This window comes from Mya arenaria, chromosome 12 (assembly GCF_026914265.1).
Source record: "Mya arenaria isolate MELC-2E11 chromosome 12, ASM2691426v1".
Taxonomy (NCBI): domain Eukaryota; kingdom Metazoa; phylum Mollusca; class Bivalvia; order Myida; family Myidae; genus Mya; species Mya arenaria.
Genome location: NC_069133.1, coordinates 6,934,320 through 6,954,714, shown reverse-complemented (window position 1 = coordinate 6,954,714; position 20,395 = coordinate 6,934,320). Strand labels below are relative to the sequence as shown.

At 33.8% G+C, this 20,395-nt stretch overlaps 1 long non-coding RNA gene across 2 annotated transcripts in view; it reads left to right on the top strand.

Annotated features, from left to right (window-relative positions):
* Positions 1 to 2,213: 2,213 nt before the first annotated feature.
* Positions 2,214 to 20,395, top strand: part of LOC128211580 (uncharacterized) — a 34,174-nt gene continuing 15,992 nt past the window's right edge. Inside the window, exons 1-2 of one of the 2 annotated variants that reach the window (XR_008257310.1) lie at positions 2,214 to 3,514; positions 4,586 to 4,751. This is a non-coding gene — a long non-coding RNA (uncharacterized LOC128211580). Of the gene's footprint in view, positions 3,520 to 4,585; positions 4,752 to 20,395 lie in introns of both variants that reach the window. The other variant, XR_008257311.1, reaches the window with a different exon arrangement.

Genomic DNA, 20,395 nt, shown 5'->3' with positions numbered 1-20,395 from the left:
CTATAAGGTTATTTTATACGCTAAAATTCAGCATAAAATGCCGTAAAATGGGGTTGGCAATCTCGAAGATATCTCAGCATCCCTACACGTGACCAGGCAGGGACCAATTTTTCCATGTAGGGGACGCTAAACCCTTCAAGATGCACCCCTTGGGGTGTCCGGGATGATATTTGGTCACTGTGTTTAAGCGCGTCAAAGTATGCGCAAATTCAAGACATTTCGTACACAAAACGCGCTCCCATATAGCTAATAAGGGGGAGCTAATCTCGTACATATCTTCGGAACCAATAATGATAGGAGGCTGGTTCTGGTATTGAAATTTACGTCTCTCCATACCCTACGTGACGCGCACGTCGGCGCATCGCTGAGGTCATTACGTCACAATTTTCATTCGCCTATAAGGTTATTTTATACGCTAAAATTCAGCATAAAATGCCGTAAAATGGGGTTGGCAATCTCGAAGATATCTCAGCATCCCTACACGTGACCAGGCTGGGACCAATTTTTCCATGTAGGGGACGCTAAAACCCTTCAAGATGCACCCCTTGGGGTGTGCGGGATGATATTTGGTCACTGTTTTTAAGCGCGTCAAAGTATGCGCAAATTCAAGACATTTCGTAAACAAAACGCGCTCCCATATAGCTAATAAGGGGGAGCTAATCTCGTACATATCTTCGGAACCAATAATGATAGGACGTTGGTTCTGGTATTGAAATTTACGTCTCTCCATACCCTACGTGACGCGCACGTCGGCGCATCGCTGAGGTCATTACGTCACAATTTTCATTCGCCTATAAGGTTATTTTATACGCTAAAATGCAGCACAAAATGCCGTAAAATGGGGTTGGCAATCTCGAAGATATCTCAGCATCCCTACACGTGACCAGGCAGGGACCAATTTTTCCATGTAGGGGACGCTAAACCCTTCAAGATGCACCCCTTGGGGTGTCCGGGATGATATTTGGTCACTGTGTTTAAGCGCGTCAAAGTATGCGCAAATTCAAGACATTTCGTACACAAACGCGCTCCCATATAGCTCATAAGGGGGAGCTAATCTCGTACATATCTTCGGAACCAATAATGATAGGAGGCTGGTTCCGGTATTGAAATTTACGTCTCTCCATACCCTACGTGACGCGCACGTCGCCTTCCGTAGTGAATGTCTAAGATTGTGGTCGCCGATTTATCTTAGTTTAGTTTAGTTTAGTTTAGTTTAGTTTAGTTTAGTTTAGTTTAGTTTATTTCATAAATCAAGGCATGTTATATGCATGTGATTTGAACATAAAACTGACATACAACTTCATGGTTAAAACAAGAATAACAAAATGTAGTACACATACAAAGCGACGGTTATTTCTAACAATGTTTAAAAAGCGACCTTTTTCTATTGGAAATTTGTGATTCATAGTTCTGAATTTACATAATGAATAAGCTAAATTCAAGGGAATCATATCAAGAGAGTTCTCAAACAAATGTTGTTTCTTATACAATCTATTAACTAAACACTTTGGTGAATTGTATAAAATACCATTCCAGTCTTGTAAAAACTGATCATTAACTCGAGAATTTAACACAGATTTAAAATGAGTGACACTGTAAACATTTTTGACAAGTGAAATAATCTGACATACCAAGGCTATCCAAAGATGTTTTAAACATATTCAATCCATGGAAATTTAACAGATCCAACACTGTGTAAAGATAGTGCAGTGTTATACAATAACTTTCATATTTTGTCATCCTAGCTTAGCATTCAAAATTTTGCCCCAATAACACAATATCCGTGACTTAAACATGCAAGGCTATGGGTGTCACACCCAGTTCACCATAGACCATACAATTCGGTGTACTTGACTTTAATTTGAGAACAAACTTATAAAATTTTAATTCAAATTGTTCAATAATTTTAATATTTTCGATACCCCAAACTTCACAGCCATACAACAAAATCAGGATCTGCGCTTGCGGGTGGCAAAACTTGTTTTGTAGTATTCTATAACCGTTTGTATCGTTTACTTTTTCTGGCGTAAATTACATAAGTAAATACATTGTCACTCAAGAAGCACATGTGTCAAAATAGTTTGTATGGAAATGGTGTATTTATAAATTTGGGATCCCCGATCTGGGCGTACAAAAATATTTTTTACTGTAAAACGATCTTTTCCAACGCCGTAAACTGTTGACTGTTACCACGGGACTGTTAAGTAGTTGTCTGCAACATATGCCAAACAAACCAAAAACAGCAAAAGGCGAAGAACAATTCATGAATTGTTGTCGTGTGCAGCCCTTACTAGTATATCGCATCGGTGGATAAACGTGATTTAAAAAGCATCAACGAAACATTCTGTTCAATGGTCATGTTTAGCAAAACCTTGCCTATTTAAACACCATGAGCACAGGAACCTAGAGATCGGATGAACAAAGATTCGGATATCATGATCTTGTGATAATATCGCGTCTCAAATTAATGCAAACAAAAATATTGACATCTCAATTCTATACTGTACATGCGTAAAAATAAAAACTTAAAACCGAAGCCTAACTGAATTAAAATCATTACATATTAAAACGGTACCTGGTCAAATTGCCAAATAGTCTAAAATAATAGACATGTTATACGGGATTCTTCCAATCCCCAACGTCTAAACTGGTTGGTGCAAAAAAAGGGAGCAAGACAAATCGGCCTCTTACCAAATCGACCTTCTGCCAAATCGGCCCCTAAGACGTTTCGGCCCTGCCATTTCGTCCCCTTAATTAAAATGACTCGAGACGTTTCGGCCCCTTAGTGATTTTCAACAGAGACATTTCGCCCCCTTAATTTTATTTTTTTTATCTTGAGTATAAAGAAAAACATTGTAGGTCGTCTTATAAATGTAAATAAGTTGTAAATAAAATCTTTAAATTTACAAATAGACAAATATGCATGAAAAACATTGATATGACGGATATAAAAAATATAATTATTATCTAAATAACTATTAACCTTGATTTTTAATATAAAATGTTAGAAAATCTAAGAAAGTTTATTTGTTATAACTGTTAATTATTAATTGATCATTAAAGACTTCAAAGAAAATTTTGATCCAAGCATATTTCATTCAATTGGCCAAATAATCCTGACAACATGGCGCTCAAGGTGGGGAGGGGGCATAATGTTTGACTGACAAACATCTCTTGTTCAAATGTTCATATGTAGCCACAAAGTCACATGGTGACAAATCCCTTGAATTAATACTTTAATGTTCCATGTGTTATGTTGTATTGTTGTTTATAGTGACAAGTACATGCATGATTTATATCAATTGTGAAGAAATTGATGTGGTTTAAGATTATCCCAGAGATAGCCATCACTGTTTGACATTGACATTATAAATAATGACCTTAAACAAATCATGAAAGATAAAATGTTGAAAAGTTAAGGTTTTCTGATGTTAAGTCAAGAAACATTGGGCTTAATATGTGTGAAAGATTTGTGTTAAAGCAGAATTATAATTGGGGAATTCATAATAAAGAGGTAAGGTAAACTCGCCGAGGAGTTATTTTACATATAAAAATGAAGGTCAATTTCCTTATGGTCTGAAGCCAATTATCAGATATGTCATATTTGCGGCACACTTGGTTTGCTGCAAAGACTGAATAGATTATCATACTAGCAACTTTAGTGATCTGCTTAAGTCAGTTTTTGAAAAATATTTTGAAAATTCAAAGCCAAAAAATGGCTTTTATTCAAAGATTGTCACCACTTTTGCGAATTTTTCATAATAGCAATTACCAGTGGAAAACAAAAATAAATTATATTTTTTTTTTTATCATTTGGCACAAAAGTGTCCATAATAATTTCCAGTGTGCATGTGGGAACCGCTAGTTGAATAATTTTATTAAACCAATATAATAATGACCTAATGAAACTCTGCCAGATGTTTACAACAGGGGCTTTTTATATCTGTTCTGCAATCCCATTTAGATATCTATGTGCATTTGAGATGGGTCTGCCTTGCAGAAATATGCATCATGACCCCCTGTTCAACAGTGACAATGAAATGTGCCAATACCTCTTCAAGTTCACTGTTTATATTTAGAAATACCTTTTTGTTTTGAAAGGTTTAGAAAATTGTTGTGAGATGACCATAGGTGGCAGTCTAAGTCAGGGATGTTCAGCATACACTTTAGTGAAACATAAAGTTAAATCAATGCAATAATTATATATATTACATCTTAATGGGGCCTTTTATCTTTTTCGTTCAAGCTATGTTGGTTTGCTAAAACTTTGCCGACATTATGCAGGGCTAGTGTTCACGTTATAACTATAAAACAACTTGAATCTACTCCCCACTAACAACAGGCCAGATTGTTTTACAGAAATGCTCCTAAAGTGGCCTTTTTATAAAACTCCTTCAGGCCATTTTTGTGTGTTTTTTACTTGGGCTTTCAAAGCAGTGCTTATTGGACAAGTGGTTTAAACACTTAAAAAGGTTTACTTTGAGTTGCATTATGTAGAATGGTACTTGTATGATTAGATAGGACATAGCATGGTATATGAAAGGAAAGATGACATGACAAAAATGTTCAATTTTCATTCTTCTAGGTGTACTGAAAACCAACCATGGATACAGGTAGAACCAATAATGGAGGCTAATAGAACCAAGCATGGAAGCTGATATAACCAACAATGGTCACTATCATAACCGACCAAAGGCAGTAAAATTGAAGAATTGACCATAGCCATTGAAGCATGTAGGAACCAGCTCAAGGTATATAATAACATGAAACTAAGTAAAATATGCCATTAGGTGACCATGAAACAATATGTTTCTAAACACCTTACAATTTCTCCATTAAAAGATGTAAAACAAAAAAATAAGGTAAATTAATTTTGCTAGTTTTAACGATTGCGTCATCTGAGAGTTTCACAAGGGCTAGGATGAGGCTTTGAATAAGTTGTGATGCCCACTGACCATAGGTAATTTTGTAATAATTTGTAAAAGTATCATAGCTGATAACTGATACAGAAAATATATGTGTTCGTATATTATAGATAAAGTAATTGGGCTTTATGTTTTCGCCCTATAATAAATGCGAAAATCTTGTCAGGCCATTAGTGGTTTCATTTGAATATACATGTATCTGTGCCCTTCTAGATATAACCAAAATCACCATATGTATGAGTTTTTCAAGACAAGGAAATAGTCACCTTATACATATATATGTCCTTCCAGACATAACCACAGTTTCCGTATGACTGAGTCCGGTCCAACAAAACCACAATCTCAATATGTCTGTGTCCCTCAAGACGTAACATCATTCTCTCTATGTCTGTGCCTTTCCAGATGTAACCACACTCGCCTTATGTCAATCAAAGGATAGTTAGGTCATTGCTTTCTTCTGGCAACTTTTTTTCTCTTATTCTTATGCTGAAAATTGCATGGACAAGCCCAGTACACAACCTCAAGCCTGCCACTAAAACCTTATACTTTAATTGATAGCCTTATATTTATCTTCAAATTGTTTATTGTGGTCTTATAGTTAAAGGTGAATCTTTATTAATATATTTGTGTGTACATTACTTTAATGTTTGTAGTATTTTTTTTCATTTCCACTGTCTTTTAGAAATGAGAAACATTTTTTTTTGAAACCATAGTTAAACACCTGATTGAGATGAGAATTCAAAGAATTATTAAAGCTCATTTGTATCCATAAAAATGCAACACATAACAAGCAAGTAGGTAGTGACTTCCTTCATTCAAGGAAGGACCTACAAGTAAATAATAACCCAATGCATGAAAGAACGTACAAGTATCCAATGAAAGGACAAAAAGCCAAGAACTTCAGTAAAGGAAGGGCTATAAAAACCCGAGAAATGCAATCAAGAAAGACCCATAACAAGTAGTCATTCTAAAACGGACGTACAAGTAGTCAAGAACTTCATTCAGAAAAAGACCTACAAGAAGCCAAGAACATCACTAAAGAAAGGCCTATAAGAAACTAATAATAATAATAATAATAATTTCATCCAAGAAGGGATCCATAACAAGTACTCAAGAACATCATTCAAAACGGATCTATAAGTAGTCAAGAACTTCATTCAAAACGGATCTATAAGTAGTCAAGAACTTCATTCAAAACGGATCTATAAGTAGTCAAGAACTTCTTTGTATTGATAAAACGTTTTAGCCTTTTTTGTTTGGAGTCATGATATATATTTTTAAGGATTTTCTTGCTCTTCACTGTCAAATCATGTTAAGTGTTAAGATGTATTGATCATTCTTTTCTAGCTATTTTGTATGGCTGTGAAATATGACAGCAATTGTATATGCCTTAAGTAATATTGAATAGTAATGTTGTTTTGCATGTTTATTTGACCCTTCCATTGGTAGCCATGATGCATGCATCAAATTATTGTATTATTTGGCTCACTGTGATAACCATAATATAACCATTTAGTGACTTTAAAGAATACTGAGGAATGAATTGTTTGTCTTTTTGTTTGGTTGCCATTGTGTGAATTAAATGACTGATGAATGATGTCGCATTGTTTTTGGTTGGCTTTTTGAGGTAGCCATGGTATATGTATTTAGGGACATTAATGAGTATTTTTAATACAGTTGTGATAATGTATGCTTTTAATTTAAAGTAACTGAACAGTGATGTTTTATAATTTTCATTAATCTATTTCAGTAGCCATAGTTTATGCATTTAAGTGTCTAAAGAGTTGTGTTGTATGCATTTAAGTGTCTAAAGAGTTATGTTGTATGCATTTAAGTGTCTAAAGAGTTGTGTTGTATGCATTTAAGTGTCTAAAAGAGTTATGTTGTATGCATTTAAGTGTCTAAAGAGTTGTGTTGTATGCATTTAAGTGTCTAAAGAGTTGTGTTGTATGCATTTAAGTGTCTAAAGAGTTGTGTTGTATGCATTTAAGTGTCTAAAGAGTTGTGTTGTATGCATTTAAGTGTCTAAAGAGTTGTGTTGTATGCATGTAAGTGTCTAAAGAGTTGTGTTGTATGCATTTAAGTGTCTAAAGAGTTGTGTTGTATGCATTTAAGTGTCTAAAGAGTTGTGTTGTATGCATTTAAGTGTCTAAAGAGTTGTGTTGTATGCATTTAAGTGTCTAAAGAGTTGTGTTGTATGCATTTAAGTGTCTAAAGAGTTGTGTTGTATGCATGTAAGTGTCTAAAGAGTTGTGCTGTATGCATTTAGTGTCTAAAGAGTTGTGTTGTATGCATTTAAGTGTCTAAAGAGTTGTGTTGTATGCATTTAAGTGTCTAAAGAGTTGTGTTGTATGCATTTAAGTGTCTAAAGAGTTGTGTTGTATGCATTTAAGTGTCTAAAGAGTTGTGTTGTATGCATTTAAGTGTCTAAATGTGTTGTGTTGTATTGATAGTTATATTTTGGTTATTTACATCATAGCCATTTTAAATATACTAAAAGTTTTCCATGTTGACATGTTACTGTTATGAAGTCTGTCAAATTGATTGTTTTAGTTGCTTTGGCTCATTTTTGATATAAATGGTATTTATATACTGTGAGGTGGTTTTGGCTTTTTTATTGTTACCATGGTTAATGAATTGGGTAACATTTATAAACGGTGTTGTTTGTTTGTCTTTTTTATGTTAGTCACGGTACATGCATTATGCTTTGATAAGTAGTGTTTATTTTGCTCAGCTCTGTAGTCATGGTGTATGCATTACATAACATTAAAGAGTAGTGTTGTTTATTGTTTAATTTGTTATCTGTATTGGAGCCACAGTATATGCATTGAGTGACTTGAATGATGTTGTCTTTTTTGGGTTTTAATGCTCATATTATAGCAAAATTTACTTTACGAAAATATGCTTTATTATTGTTTTGTTTTAGCTATTTAAATGGTAGCGAATGTAAATGTATTACATGATTTTGAACGAGTGTTTTAAGTTTTTGATTTGTTCTAAATTCTGTTTTGGTAACCTCAGTTTCTTTATATCATGATTTTTGAGTCAAGTGTACTGGCTTTATTTATTTTTTTGCTCATTTGTGATAGCCATTGTCAAGCTGATTTAATGTTGTTAATGTATTGTCAGGTAGTTTTGACTCCTCTAAATGACACAATTGTTTATGCATAAAGTTGGTGTCATATTTTGTCTTCTATTAAAAAGGCAATTGGAATATTTGTGTTTGTGTTGTTGGTTTGTTTCTACCTTTTTTGTAGCAATAGTTTCTGTATCAAGTAGCTATTGATGTTAGGTTTTTTTGGCTCATTTTGGCAGCCATGGTCTATGCTCTAATAATTGAGGGAGGGAAGAAGTATATTGTTGTTTTGTGTTTGGCTTATTCAGTGACTTTAATTAATTGCATTTTATTGCTAGCTTGGTTAATGTGGTTTAACTTATTGTATATTGTAAATTTAAACAGATATGCTGTATGTATGAATTCTTTGTATTGTAAGTTTGTTTATACTGTTTGTAAAGTCATGTTGTATGTATGATGTTTGTTGTATTGTAAGTTTGTTTTACTGTTTGTAAAGCCATGTTATATTGATGAAGCCTATTGTATTGTAAGTTTGTTTTTACTGTTTGTAAAGGCATGCTATATTTGTGAAGTCTGCTGTGCTGTAAGTTTGTTTTTACTGTTTGTAAAGCCGTGCTATATGTATTAAGTATGTTGTATTGTAAGTTTGTTTTTACTGTTTGTAAAGCCATGTTTTATGTATGAAGTCTGTGGTATTGTAAGTTTGTTTTTACTGTTTGTAAAACCATGCTGTATGTATGAAGTCTGTTGTGCTGTAAGTTTGTTTTTACTCTTTGTAAAGCCATGCTATATGTATGAAGTATGTTGTATTGTAAGTTTGTTTTTACTGTTTATAAAGCCGTGCTATATGTATGATGTCTGTTATACTGTAAGTTTGCTTTTACTCTTTCTAAGCCATGCTATATGTATGAAGTCTGTTGTACTTTTAATTTGTTTTCACTCATTGTATAGCCATTCTGTATGTATGAAGTCTGTTGTACTTTAAGTTTGTTTGTACTGTTAGTAAAGCCATTCTTTTTGTATGAAGTCTGTTAAACTGTAAGTTTGTTTGTACTCTTTGTAAAGCCATGTTGTATGCATGAAGTATGTTGTACTGTAAGTTTGTTTTTACTCTTTGTAAAGCCATGCTGTATATATGAAGTCTGTTGTACTGTAAGTTTGTTTTTACTGTTTGTAAAGCTATGCTATATGTATGAAGTCTGTTATACTGTTAGTTTGTCTTTATTGTTTGTAAAGCCATGTATATTTATGAAGCATCTTTTATTGTAAGTTTGTTTATTCTGTTGGTAAACCCATGCTATATGTATACAGCCTGTTGTATTGTTGGTTGTTTTTATACCCCCACAAACGAAGTTTGAGGGGGTATATAGAAGTGAGCTTGTCGGTCGGTCGGTCGGTCGGTCGGTCTGTCGGTTTTCATGGTTTCCGGACGATAACTCATGAAAGGCTAGACAGATTTGAAAAAATTTTGGACCACAGGTGTAACATCAGAAGATACAGGTCAAGTTCGATATTGGGGCTGGTGGGGCCAAGGTCAAGTTCACTGTTACTAAAAATAGAAAAATGGTTTGCAGACGATAACTCATGAAAGCCTTGACAGATTTGAAAAATTTTGGGTACACAGGTGTAACATCAGAAGATACAGGTCAAGTTCGATATTGGGGCTGGTGGGGCCAAGGTCAAGGTCACTGTTACTAAAAAAGAAAAACGGTTTCCGGACGATAACTCATGAAAGGCTTGACAGATTTGAAAAACTTTTAGTACACAGGTGTAACATCAGAAGATACAGGTCAAGTTCGATATTGGGGCTGGTGGGGCCAAGGTCAAGGTCACTGTTACTAAAAATAGAAAAACGGTTTCTGGACGATAACTCATGAAAGGCTAAACGGATTTAAACAATTTTTGGTACACAGGTGTAACATCAGAAGATACAGATCAAGTTCGATATTGGGGCTGGTGGGGTCAAGGTCACTGTTACTAAAAATAGAAAAATGGTTTCCAGACGATAACTTATGAAAGGCTTGACAGATTTGAACATTTTTTGGTACACATGTGTACATTTCAGAATATACAGGTCAAGTTCGATATTGGGGCTGGTGGGGCCAACGTCAAGGTCACTGTTACTAAAATAGAAAAATGGTTTCTGCTTCATAACTTTAATTGGGCATGAGATATTGTGATGAAACTTGCTGTATAGGCAGCCTCTGTGAACACAATGCTTGTGATTGAAAATGGGGCCAGTGGAGTAAAGGTTTTTGTGCACTGTTACGAAAATAGAAAAAACGGTTAAACAATACATGCATGATAAAAGAAGATGCAGTGTGCAGTAACCTTGGAGTTATGGCCTCTTTTCAAAGGAATGGTTTGCCATTCCTGTGTCCAGGCGGCATTTGGGGGTATTCGTCACTCCTGTGACAGCTCTAGTTTCTGTTTGTTAAACCATACTATATGTAAGTAGTCTGTTGTATTGTAAGTTTTTTTTCTGTTTGTAAAGCAATGCTATATGTATGAAGTCTGTTGTACTGTAAGTTTGTTTTTACTGTTTGTAAAGTCATGCTATATTTATGAAGCCTGTTGTATTGTAAGTTTTTTTTTTCTGTTTGTAAAACCATGTATATTTATGAAGCCTCTTATATTGTAAGTTTGTTTATTCTGTTTGTAAACCCATGCTATATGTATACAGCCTGTGGTATTGTTTGTTGTTTTTATGTTTGTAAAGCCATGCTTTATGTATGAAGTATGTGGTATTGTAAGTTTGGTTTACCGGTTGTAAAGCCATGCTATATGTATGAAGCCTATTGTATTGTATGTTTGTTTTTTATCTGTTTGTAAAGTCATGTTGTATGTATGATGTTTGTTGTATTGTAAGTTTGTTTTACTGTTTGTAAAGCCATGTTATATTGATGAAGCCTATTGTATTGTAAGTTTGTTTTACTGTTTGTAAAGGCATGCTATATTTGTGAAGTCTGCTGTGCTGTAAGTTTGTTTTTACTGTTTGTAAAGCCGTGCTATATGTATTAAGTATGTTGTATTGTAAGTTTGTTTTTACTGTTTGTAAAGCCATGTTTTATGTATGAAGTCTGTGGTATTGTAAGTTTGTTTTTACTGTTTGTAAAACCATGCTTTATGTATGAAGTCTGTTGTGCTGTAAGTTTGTTTTTACTCTTTGTAAAGCCATGCTATATGTATGAAGTATGTTGTATTGTAAGTTTGTTTTTACTGTTTATAAAGCCGTGCTATATGTATGATGTCTGTTATACTGTAAGTTTGCTTTTACTCTTTCTAAGCCATGCTATATGTATGAAGTCTGTTGTACTTTTAATTTGTTTTCACTCATTGTATAGCCATTCTGTATGTATGAAGTCTGTTGTACTTTAAGTTTGTTTGTACTGTTAGTAAAGCCATTCTTTTTGTATGAAGTCTGTTAAACTGTAAGTTTGTTTGTACTCTTTGTAAAGCCATGTTGTATGCATGAAGTATGTTGTACTGTAAGTTTGTTTTTACTCTTTGTAAAGCCATGCTGTATATATGAAGTCTGTTGTACTGTAAGTTTGTTTTTACTGTTTGTAAAGCTATGCTATATGTATGAAGTCTGTTATACTGTTAGTTTGTCTTTATTGTTTGTAAAGCCATGTATATTTATGAAGCATCTTTTATTGTAAGTTTGTTTATTCTGTTGGTAAACCCATGCTATATGTATACAGCCTGTTGTATTGTTGGTTGTTTTTATACCCCCACAAACGAAGTTTGAGGGGGTATATAGAAGTGAGCTTGTCGGTCGGTCGGTCGGTCGGTCGGTCGGTCGGTCGGTTTTCATGGTTTCCGGACGATAACTCATGAAAGGCTAGACAGATTTGAAAAAATTTTGGACCACAGGTGTAACATCAGAAGATACAGGTCAAGTTCGATATTGGGGCTGGTGGGGCCAAGGTCAAGTTCACTGTTACTAAAAATAGAAAAATGGTTTGCAGACGATAACTCATGAAAGCCTTGACAGATTTGAAAAATTTTGGGTACACAGGTGTAACATCAGAAGATACAGGTCAAGTTCGATATTGGGGCTGGTGGGGCCAAGGTCAAGGTCACTGTTACTAAAAAAGAAAAACGGTTTCCGGACGATAACTCATGAAAGGCTTGACAGATTTGAAAAACTTTTAGTACACAGGTGTAACATCAGAAGATACAGGTCAAGTTCGATATTGGGGCTGGTGGGGCCAAGGTCAAGGTCACTGTTACTAAAAATAGAAAAAACGGTTTCTGGACGATAACTCATGAAAGGCTAAACGGATTTAAACAATTTTTGGTACACAGGTGTAACATCAGAAGATACAGATCAAGTTCGATATTGGGGCTGGTGGGGTCAAGGTCACTGTTACTAAAAATAGAAAAATGGTTTCCAGACGATAACTTATGAAAGGCTTGACAGATTTGAACATTTTTTGGTACACATGTGTACATTTCAGAAGATACAGGTCAAGTTCGATATTGGGGCTGGTGGGGCCAACCTCAAGGTCACTGTTACTAAAATAGAAAAATGGTTTCTGCTTCATAACTTTAATTGGGCATGAGATATTGTGATGAAACTTGCTGTATAGGCAGCCTCTGTGAAGACAATGCTTGTGATTGAAAATGGGGCCAGTGGAGTAAAGGTTTTTGTGCACTGTTACGAAAATAGAAAAACGGTTTCCGGACAAACAATACATGCATGATAAAAGAAGATGCAGTGTGCAGTAACCTTGGAGTTATGGCCTCTTTTCAAAGGAATGGTTTGCCATTCCTGTGTCCAGGCGGCATTTGGGGGTATTCGTCACTCCTGTGACAGCTCTAGTTTCTGTTTGTTAAACCATACTATATGTAAGTAGTCTGTTGTATTGTAAGTTTTTTTTCTGTTTGTAAAGCAATGCTATATGTATGAAGTCTGTTGTACTGTAAGTTTGTTTTTACTGTTTGTAAAGTCATGCTATATTTATGAAGCCTGTTGTATTGTAAGTTTTTTTTTTCTGTTTGTAAAACCATGTATATTTATGAAGCCTCTTATATTGTAAGTTTGTTTATTCTGTTTGTAAACCCATGCTATATGTATACAGCCTGTGGTATTGTTTGTTGTTTTTATGTTTGTAAAGCCATGCTTTATGTATGAAGTATGTGGTATTGTAAGTTTGGTTTACCGGTTGTAAAGCCATGCTATATGTATGAAGCCTATTGTATTGTATGTTTGTTTTTTATCTGTTTGTAAAACCATGCTTTATGTCTGAAGTAAGTTATATTGTTAGCTGTTTTTTTCTGTTTGTAAAGCCATGTTGTATGAAGTTTGATTTACTGTTTGTAAAGCCGTATATATTTATGAAGCCTTTTGTATTATAAGTTTGTTTTTACTGTTTGTAAAGCCCTGCTATATGTATGAAGTCTGATGTACTGTAAGTTTTTTTGTACTGTTTGTAAAGCTATGCTGTATGTATGAAGTCTGTTTTACTGTAAGTTTGTTTTTACTGTTTGTAAAGCCATGCTGTATGTATGAAGTATGTTGTTTTGTAATTTTTCTTTACTCTTTGTAAAGCCATGATGTTTGTATGAAGCCTGTTGTATTGTAAGTTTGTTTTTACTGTTTGTAAAGCCATGCTGTATGTATGAAGTATGTTGTACAGTTAGTTTGTTTGTTCTCATTGTTAAGCCATGATGTTTGTATGAAGCCTGTTGTATTGTAAGTTTTTGTACTGTTCGTAAAGCCATGCTATTTTTAAAGCCATGCTATTTTCAAAATGTATGTTGTACTGTAACTTGGTTCTCTGCTTCTTTTTATAGGCCATGAAATATGCATTACATACATTGCACTGTAAGTTTGATTTGGCTCCATACTGATTGTTTTATATTTTTATATGTTAGCCTTGTTATATGTTTGATTAATGTTCTATTGATTGTTTAAAACTCCACTTTGTTTTTATTTTTGGATTTTATCATCACCATTTCAAATGTATGGAGTATGTTGTATTATAAGTTTGCTTTTGTACTATTTGTAGCCATGCAATATATGAGTATAAATTCTGGCATATTGTTTGTTTTTGGCTTTTTATGGTAGCCATCCTAAGCCTTCCTATTTGTTTAAAGTCTGGTGTATTGTTATTTAAGTTTTATAAACTATGTATTGTAGCCATGCTATGTTAATTAAGTCTGGTGTAGTGCGAGTTTGACTATTTTCATTTTCTGGCAGCCATGCTATATGTTTGAGGTATATTGTATTATTATATTTTTATCGTTTTTATTTATATAATCTGTTTTATTGTTTGTTTTGGCTTTATATAAAAGCCATGCAGTATATATTCAGTCAGATGTAATGTTAGATTGTTTTTGCCTCTTTATTATCGCCTTCCTTTATGTATGAAATCTGGTGTATTTGTCGATTGTGTTTGGCTCTTTATTGTAGCCATGCTATATCATAAAAGACATATGTATGAAGTCTTGTGTATTGTAAGTGCATTTTTGTCTCTTTATTATAGCCTTGCTTTATGTATGTAGTCTAGTGTAATTTATTTGTTAGCTTGTTTTTGGCTCTTTATGGTAGCCATGCTTTGTTAATGTTTGATTCATTAATCTTTTGTATCGTTAGTTTATTTATTTATTTTCTTATTTTTTATACTTTCGTTATGACAGCTATTTTATTTGTATGAACGCCTGTGTAGCATTTGTTTGATTTGTATGGCTATATGTATTAAGTCTGGAGTATTGTTAGCTTATTTTTGACTCTTCATTGCAGCAATGCTTTATGTATAAAGTCTTGTGTAATGGTTGTTCAATCATTGTCATTTTATTTCAGCCATGCTTTATGTATGAAATAATGTGTATTGTTAGATTGTGATGTTTTATGGTAGCCATGTTACATGTATTAAATTTGTTGTATTATAAGTTGTTGTTTTTTTGGCTCCTTCATGTAGTGATGCCCTATTTATACAATATGGTGTCTTGTTGCTTTCTTATTGGCTCTTCATTGTAGCCATGATATACATATGAAGTCTTTTGTTGTGTTATCTTTTTATCTTTATGGTAGCCATTCTACATTCGTAACATGTATTTAATTAATATGTTTTATTGTTTGTATTTTATGAAAGCTATATTTTTAGTCTTGTTTTAGAGTAGTGTTGCCTTTTAATTTGTTTGACTTCTGGTATTGTAAGTCTGTTTTAATGATAGACATGCTATTTGTATGTCATTTGTTTAAGTGATTGATTACATTTGGCTCTGATTTGTTTTTGTTTGTTTTGTTGTTGTATTTTAATTGTTCTATGGTTGTCAGTCCATTTGATTGTAGGCTGATGCATCACAATTTGTTTTTGTTTTGAAAAGTAGCCATGGTATATAATAGATAAAGTATATTGAATTGTTAATTTGCTTTTTGCTCTTTATAGAAGCCATGCTTAATGAACTAAGCCTGTTGTAGTGTTTGATTGTTTCTGTCGTTTGCTTGCGAACTTTCTTTATGTCTAAAGGAATTTGCTTTTTAGCTCGACTATTCAATAAATAGCTGGGCTATTCTACTCGCCCCAGCGTCGGCGTCCGGTTAAAAGTTGGGATTTTCACTTATAAGTCCAATACCCTACATTCAATTGACTAAATACTTCACACAGTTGTTCAGGGCCATCACATGATGAGGTTAGATAACTCCATATTATTATTTACACAGATTATGGCCCCAGATTGACTATGAAACTTAGGTTAAAGTTTTAGGGCAAGTTGGAATATTTATTAATAACTTCTATATCCTATGTTCAATTGACTTAATACTTCACAACGTTGTTCAGGACCATCACACAATGAGGCAACATAACTCCATATTATCCTAAATACAAGTTATGGCCCCTGATTGACTTAGGTTAAAGTTTTAGGGCAGGTTAAAGTTTTAGGGCAAGTTAGGATTTTCACTTAAAACTCCAATACCATTCATTCAATCGACTTAATACTTCACACAGATGTTCAGAGCCATCACATAATGAGGTTAGATAACTCCATATTATCTTTTATACAAATTATGGCCCCTAATTGACTATGGAACTTAGGTTAAAGTTTTAGGGCAGGTTGGGATATTGTTTAATAACTTCTATACCCTTCATTCAATTGACTTAATACTTCACACAATTGTTCAGGACCATCACCCAATGAGGTTACATAACTCCATATCCTTAATACAAGTTATGGCCCCTGATTGACTTAGGTTAAAGTTTTAGGCAAGTAAAAGTTAAGGGCAAGTTGGGATTTTAATAAAAAAAATATTCTATACCGTTCATTAAATGCACTAAATAAAATTCAAAATTATTTACGACCATCTTACAAGAAGAAACATAACTCCGTTTTAAGTCTAAATATAAATTATGGCCCTTGTTTTTGTTTATTTTGTTGTTTGTTTTTAATTTCCTTTGAAAGGCATATTTGTATATTCTTAATCACATTTTCATTATGGGAAATCAAGTTATTTGAATGACTTGCGTCATTGTTTGGGCGGACTGGTGGGAGGGCAGCATCAAAGTCACCTTATGTATCAAATAATTTTAGGTAGGTTTGATCTAAAGAGACCAAACTTGGTATTATTACATCGTTATTGTATTCTAAGTCAAAGCGGCGTAGTCGAGCGCGCTATCTTACGACGGCTCTTGTTTTAGTTTATTCGTGTCTGTTTATATAAGCCATGTTTTATATATGTATATAGTCTGTTGTGTTGTTAGTTTGCTTTTGGCTCAGTATTATTAGTTTAATTTTGGCTCTTTTAGGTAGCCTCTATTACCATATGTATGAATTGGTGTATTGTAAGATTGTGTGTTTTTTCTTTTATGGTAGCCTTGCTATATGTATGAAGTATGGTGTACTATCAGTTTGTTTTTCTCTTTTTGTTGTAAAATTCATATAGTTTTAAAGCCATTTATATTGTTAGTTTGTTCTTGTATCTCTATAAGCCATGTTATAAATTTGAAGTCTGGAGTATTGTAAGTTTGTCTGGGCTCTTTTTTGGCAGCCATGCGTGAAGTTTTGTGTATTACATGTATTAGTTTGATTTTGACATTTTTCGTAAGACATGTTAATTGGGTGAAGAATTGTGTGTTATAAGGTACATGTATGTTGGAGTAGTGTCTGTTTTAGCTCTATTTTAATAGTCAAATTGTGTTTGTATTAAGCTTTTCTCATTATTTCACTTTATTGTAAGTTTGATTATCGCACAGTTTTGAAGCCATGATTTATTTTGCATTGCTTTTTTTGTCTTATATTATGGGCAACGAAATAGTTTATGCAGTTGTGTTACCCTTAAGCATTATTTTAGATTAATAGTCTTTGGTAGCCATGGTCTATATAATTTGGTATAACATTTGCTTTTGTCATGTATTAAGAAATTTTAAAATCATTTTGCTTTGACTTATATTTATTCAAGAAGTTAAGAACACTTAATTTATTTAGATTTATGTCACTTGACAATGGCAGCCATTTTCTTCAAAGAACTAAAAGGTTATTGGATTGCATTCGACTTGTGTCTACCAGGTAGTGGGTATGTCCCTGTAGTTATATCATATATATATATATATATATATATATATATATATATATATATATATATATATATATATATATATATATATCTACTTAGGGCATTAAGGAGACCGTATGTATTTTACGGCATTAAGGAGACAATTTGTATATTTTTTGTTTTATACTTTATTTTTCTTTTTTGTTGATAATTTAGTATTGAAATGATCATTTATTATGTGTACAAGATTTAGGCTTCTTAAATTAATTAACAAAAAATATACGTAATTTGCGGTCTCCTTAATAATTTGTAAGTATGTTGCAGGTTTTAAGGGGACAGGTATATATGTCGAAGGGTTTATGGAGACCAGTGTATATATTATATTATTTTTGAGGCATTAAGGGGACCATCCATATTTTATGGCATTAGGGGGACAAATTATATATATCTTACTTTTGACAGTGAAGGCTCCCGTAACCTTAAGAGACAACTTTGTAATAGTATTTTTATATAATTGTGTGTAATAAATCCACAAACAATGACCGGTCGAAACGGGAGGACTGCAAATTTCATAGGATATTCATCGGAAATCTTTTACAGACCATCTCATTCATTAAATGAAATTCAGCTTCAGTCACTTGGTATGTGTACCGTTTGATAAACAAAAAATATAATGGCCAGGGGCGGATCCAGGAATTGTCGTTAGAAGGGGGCGTTACTAAGGGGCGTTTGCAGGAGGATTGAGGGTTACTTAGTCAAGAAATTTTTAACAATTTGTAGTCGGAAATGATGCATTATGTGCGTATTTATTTTTTTCTCACATATTGACACAAAAAGTAAACTTGGACGATTTTAAAGACGATTGCGCCCCCTTCTCAATCCGCTAGTGAATGGTGACTTAATATTTGATATATTATGGTTAAATAGAACTTTCAGTTGAATTATATAGAAACTGTAAATGCTAAATACAAGTTCTGTGCTTGTAAAAACAATAAAAGTTTCGTCTGCACAGGAATGTGTCTGTTAACGCTTGAACAGTTAGCTCATGATAAAAGAACATTGTTCATTGGGTTCATTGTGACCCATGGAAGTTTTATTTATTAAATTCCAACTTCCCCTTAAATTTTACTTGCCTAAACTTTAACCGAAGTCAATCAGGGGCCATAACTTGTATTATGGAGTTATGTAACCTCATTGGCTGATGGTCCTGAACAATTGTGTGAAGTGTTAAGTCAATTGAATGAAGGGTATAGAACGCCTTAACCAATAGGCTACGGAGACGGTTTTAATGCATGTACTCAATTGCAGATTCAGGGGGGGGGGGGGGTGATGGGGGGTAGGGGGGGATCGGTCCCAGCGCGCGCGCCGTCCCCCACCCCTTTGAATCGTCCGTTTATAATACGTTCTCAGTCAATATCGGGAAAAAATACAATATTAAGATAAAAATGCACTATTTCGGACTATAAATTAGGGGAGTCTAACCCCCACCCCGGTCCAACATTTTAAGCCATTCAATTTCTGTTCTGAGGGAGGGTCGGATGTGGAAAGATTAAGCCCATGAGTTTCACGTACCCCTTCTTAAGTCAATTCCTGGATCTGCCACTGATATCTGTAATCAGATTTGTTGTTTCATAATGTTATAGTTCCTTTAAACAGTTTAAACCTTTTATGGCATCAAAATAAACAGACGCATGTTCAGTAAAAACATACTCTGTATACAACGTTCTCGTACTCCAGAGCGATGATGCTATGCATTATATTTATCACCATCTGACTGCCAAAACTTTTCCGTTTAAAGAGACTCTCTCATGTTTTGGCACCAAACATATTTTTCCTCGTAATGCATCTGAAAACACTTACATGTATATTTATTTTACTCCTTGGTACTGAAATTGCAGAAATAATAGTAACCAGGTTGATTTTCTTTTATACTTCAATTGCATTTTACAGTAAAGTATTAAAAATTAATCTTGTTCAAGTTGGGAGCAAGCACATGGGGGTGCAGATAACACATAGAATAAAAAACGGATCGCTTATCCACTCGCCCACAGGGACTCATACTAAGGTGTTGAATATTTTAACCTTAATGGAAGTTATTGATTTATCACGTGATTATGTCAATCAACTGATTGTGCAACAGCCTTTTGTTGAATCGGGTTAGTAACGCATTTCAAAATTTTGGACTTCAAAGACTATATTTTAGCACATATCAACATTTATTGAAGGGTTTCAGCCATCAATAGCTTGGCTTTAACACTTCGTTTGATTCGCCATACTTTATTTCGTAATAACAATCTATAAAATCCAAGTAAAAGATGCATTTTCAAAACATTCGCTTATATTCACTCAAAAACTCATGTTCGAAAGATTTAAAAAAGTATGTCATAATCATATCCTCTTTAGCGGCTGAGTTTCTTAATATTTAAATCTCTTATAAATTTGCCAAATAAAATTCAACATGGGTAAACAATTATAACAAATAACGTATTTTATGTATTGCAACATATTTATAAAAAGATAAAGTCAATTGAATCAAATGAACATTTTCAATGTACTTTCTTTCTCGCGGAAAGTGGACATTTCATCTTACTCCAACAAGTGTGGGGTATGGTTGATTCTCTTCGTGACTGAAATCAACTTTTTAAACACTTGGTGCATTTCAAATCTAGTCCATATAAACAGCCCCTTCAGATTCTTTGACGATTGCATTTCCATGGGAGATCACTGCGTATGATAAACATACAAGTGTTGTTTAGCCACACTGTGGTTTCAATTATGTCAGGGGCGTAGCTACCCCTCTATTCATGTGAATTCATAAATGTGCTGCGGGGTTCAGGGGCGTGCCCCCTCAGAAAATTTTGAAAACCATGGAGCAATCTAGTGCATTCTGGG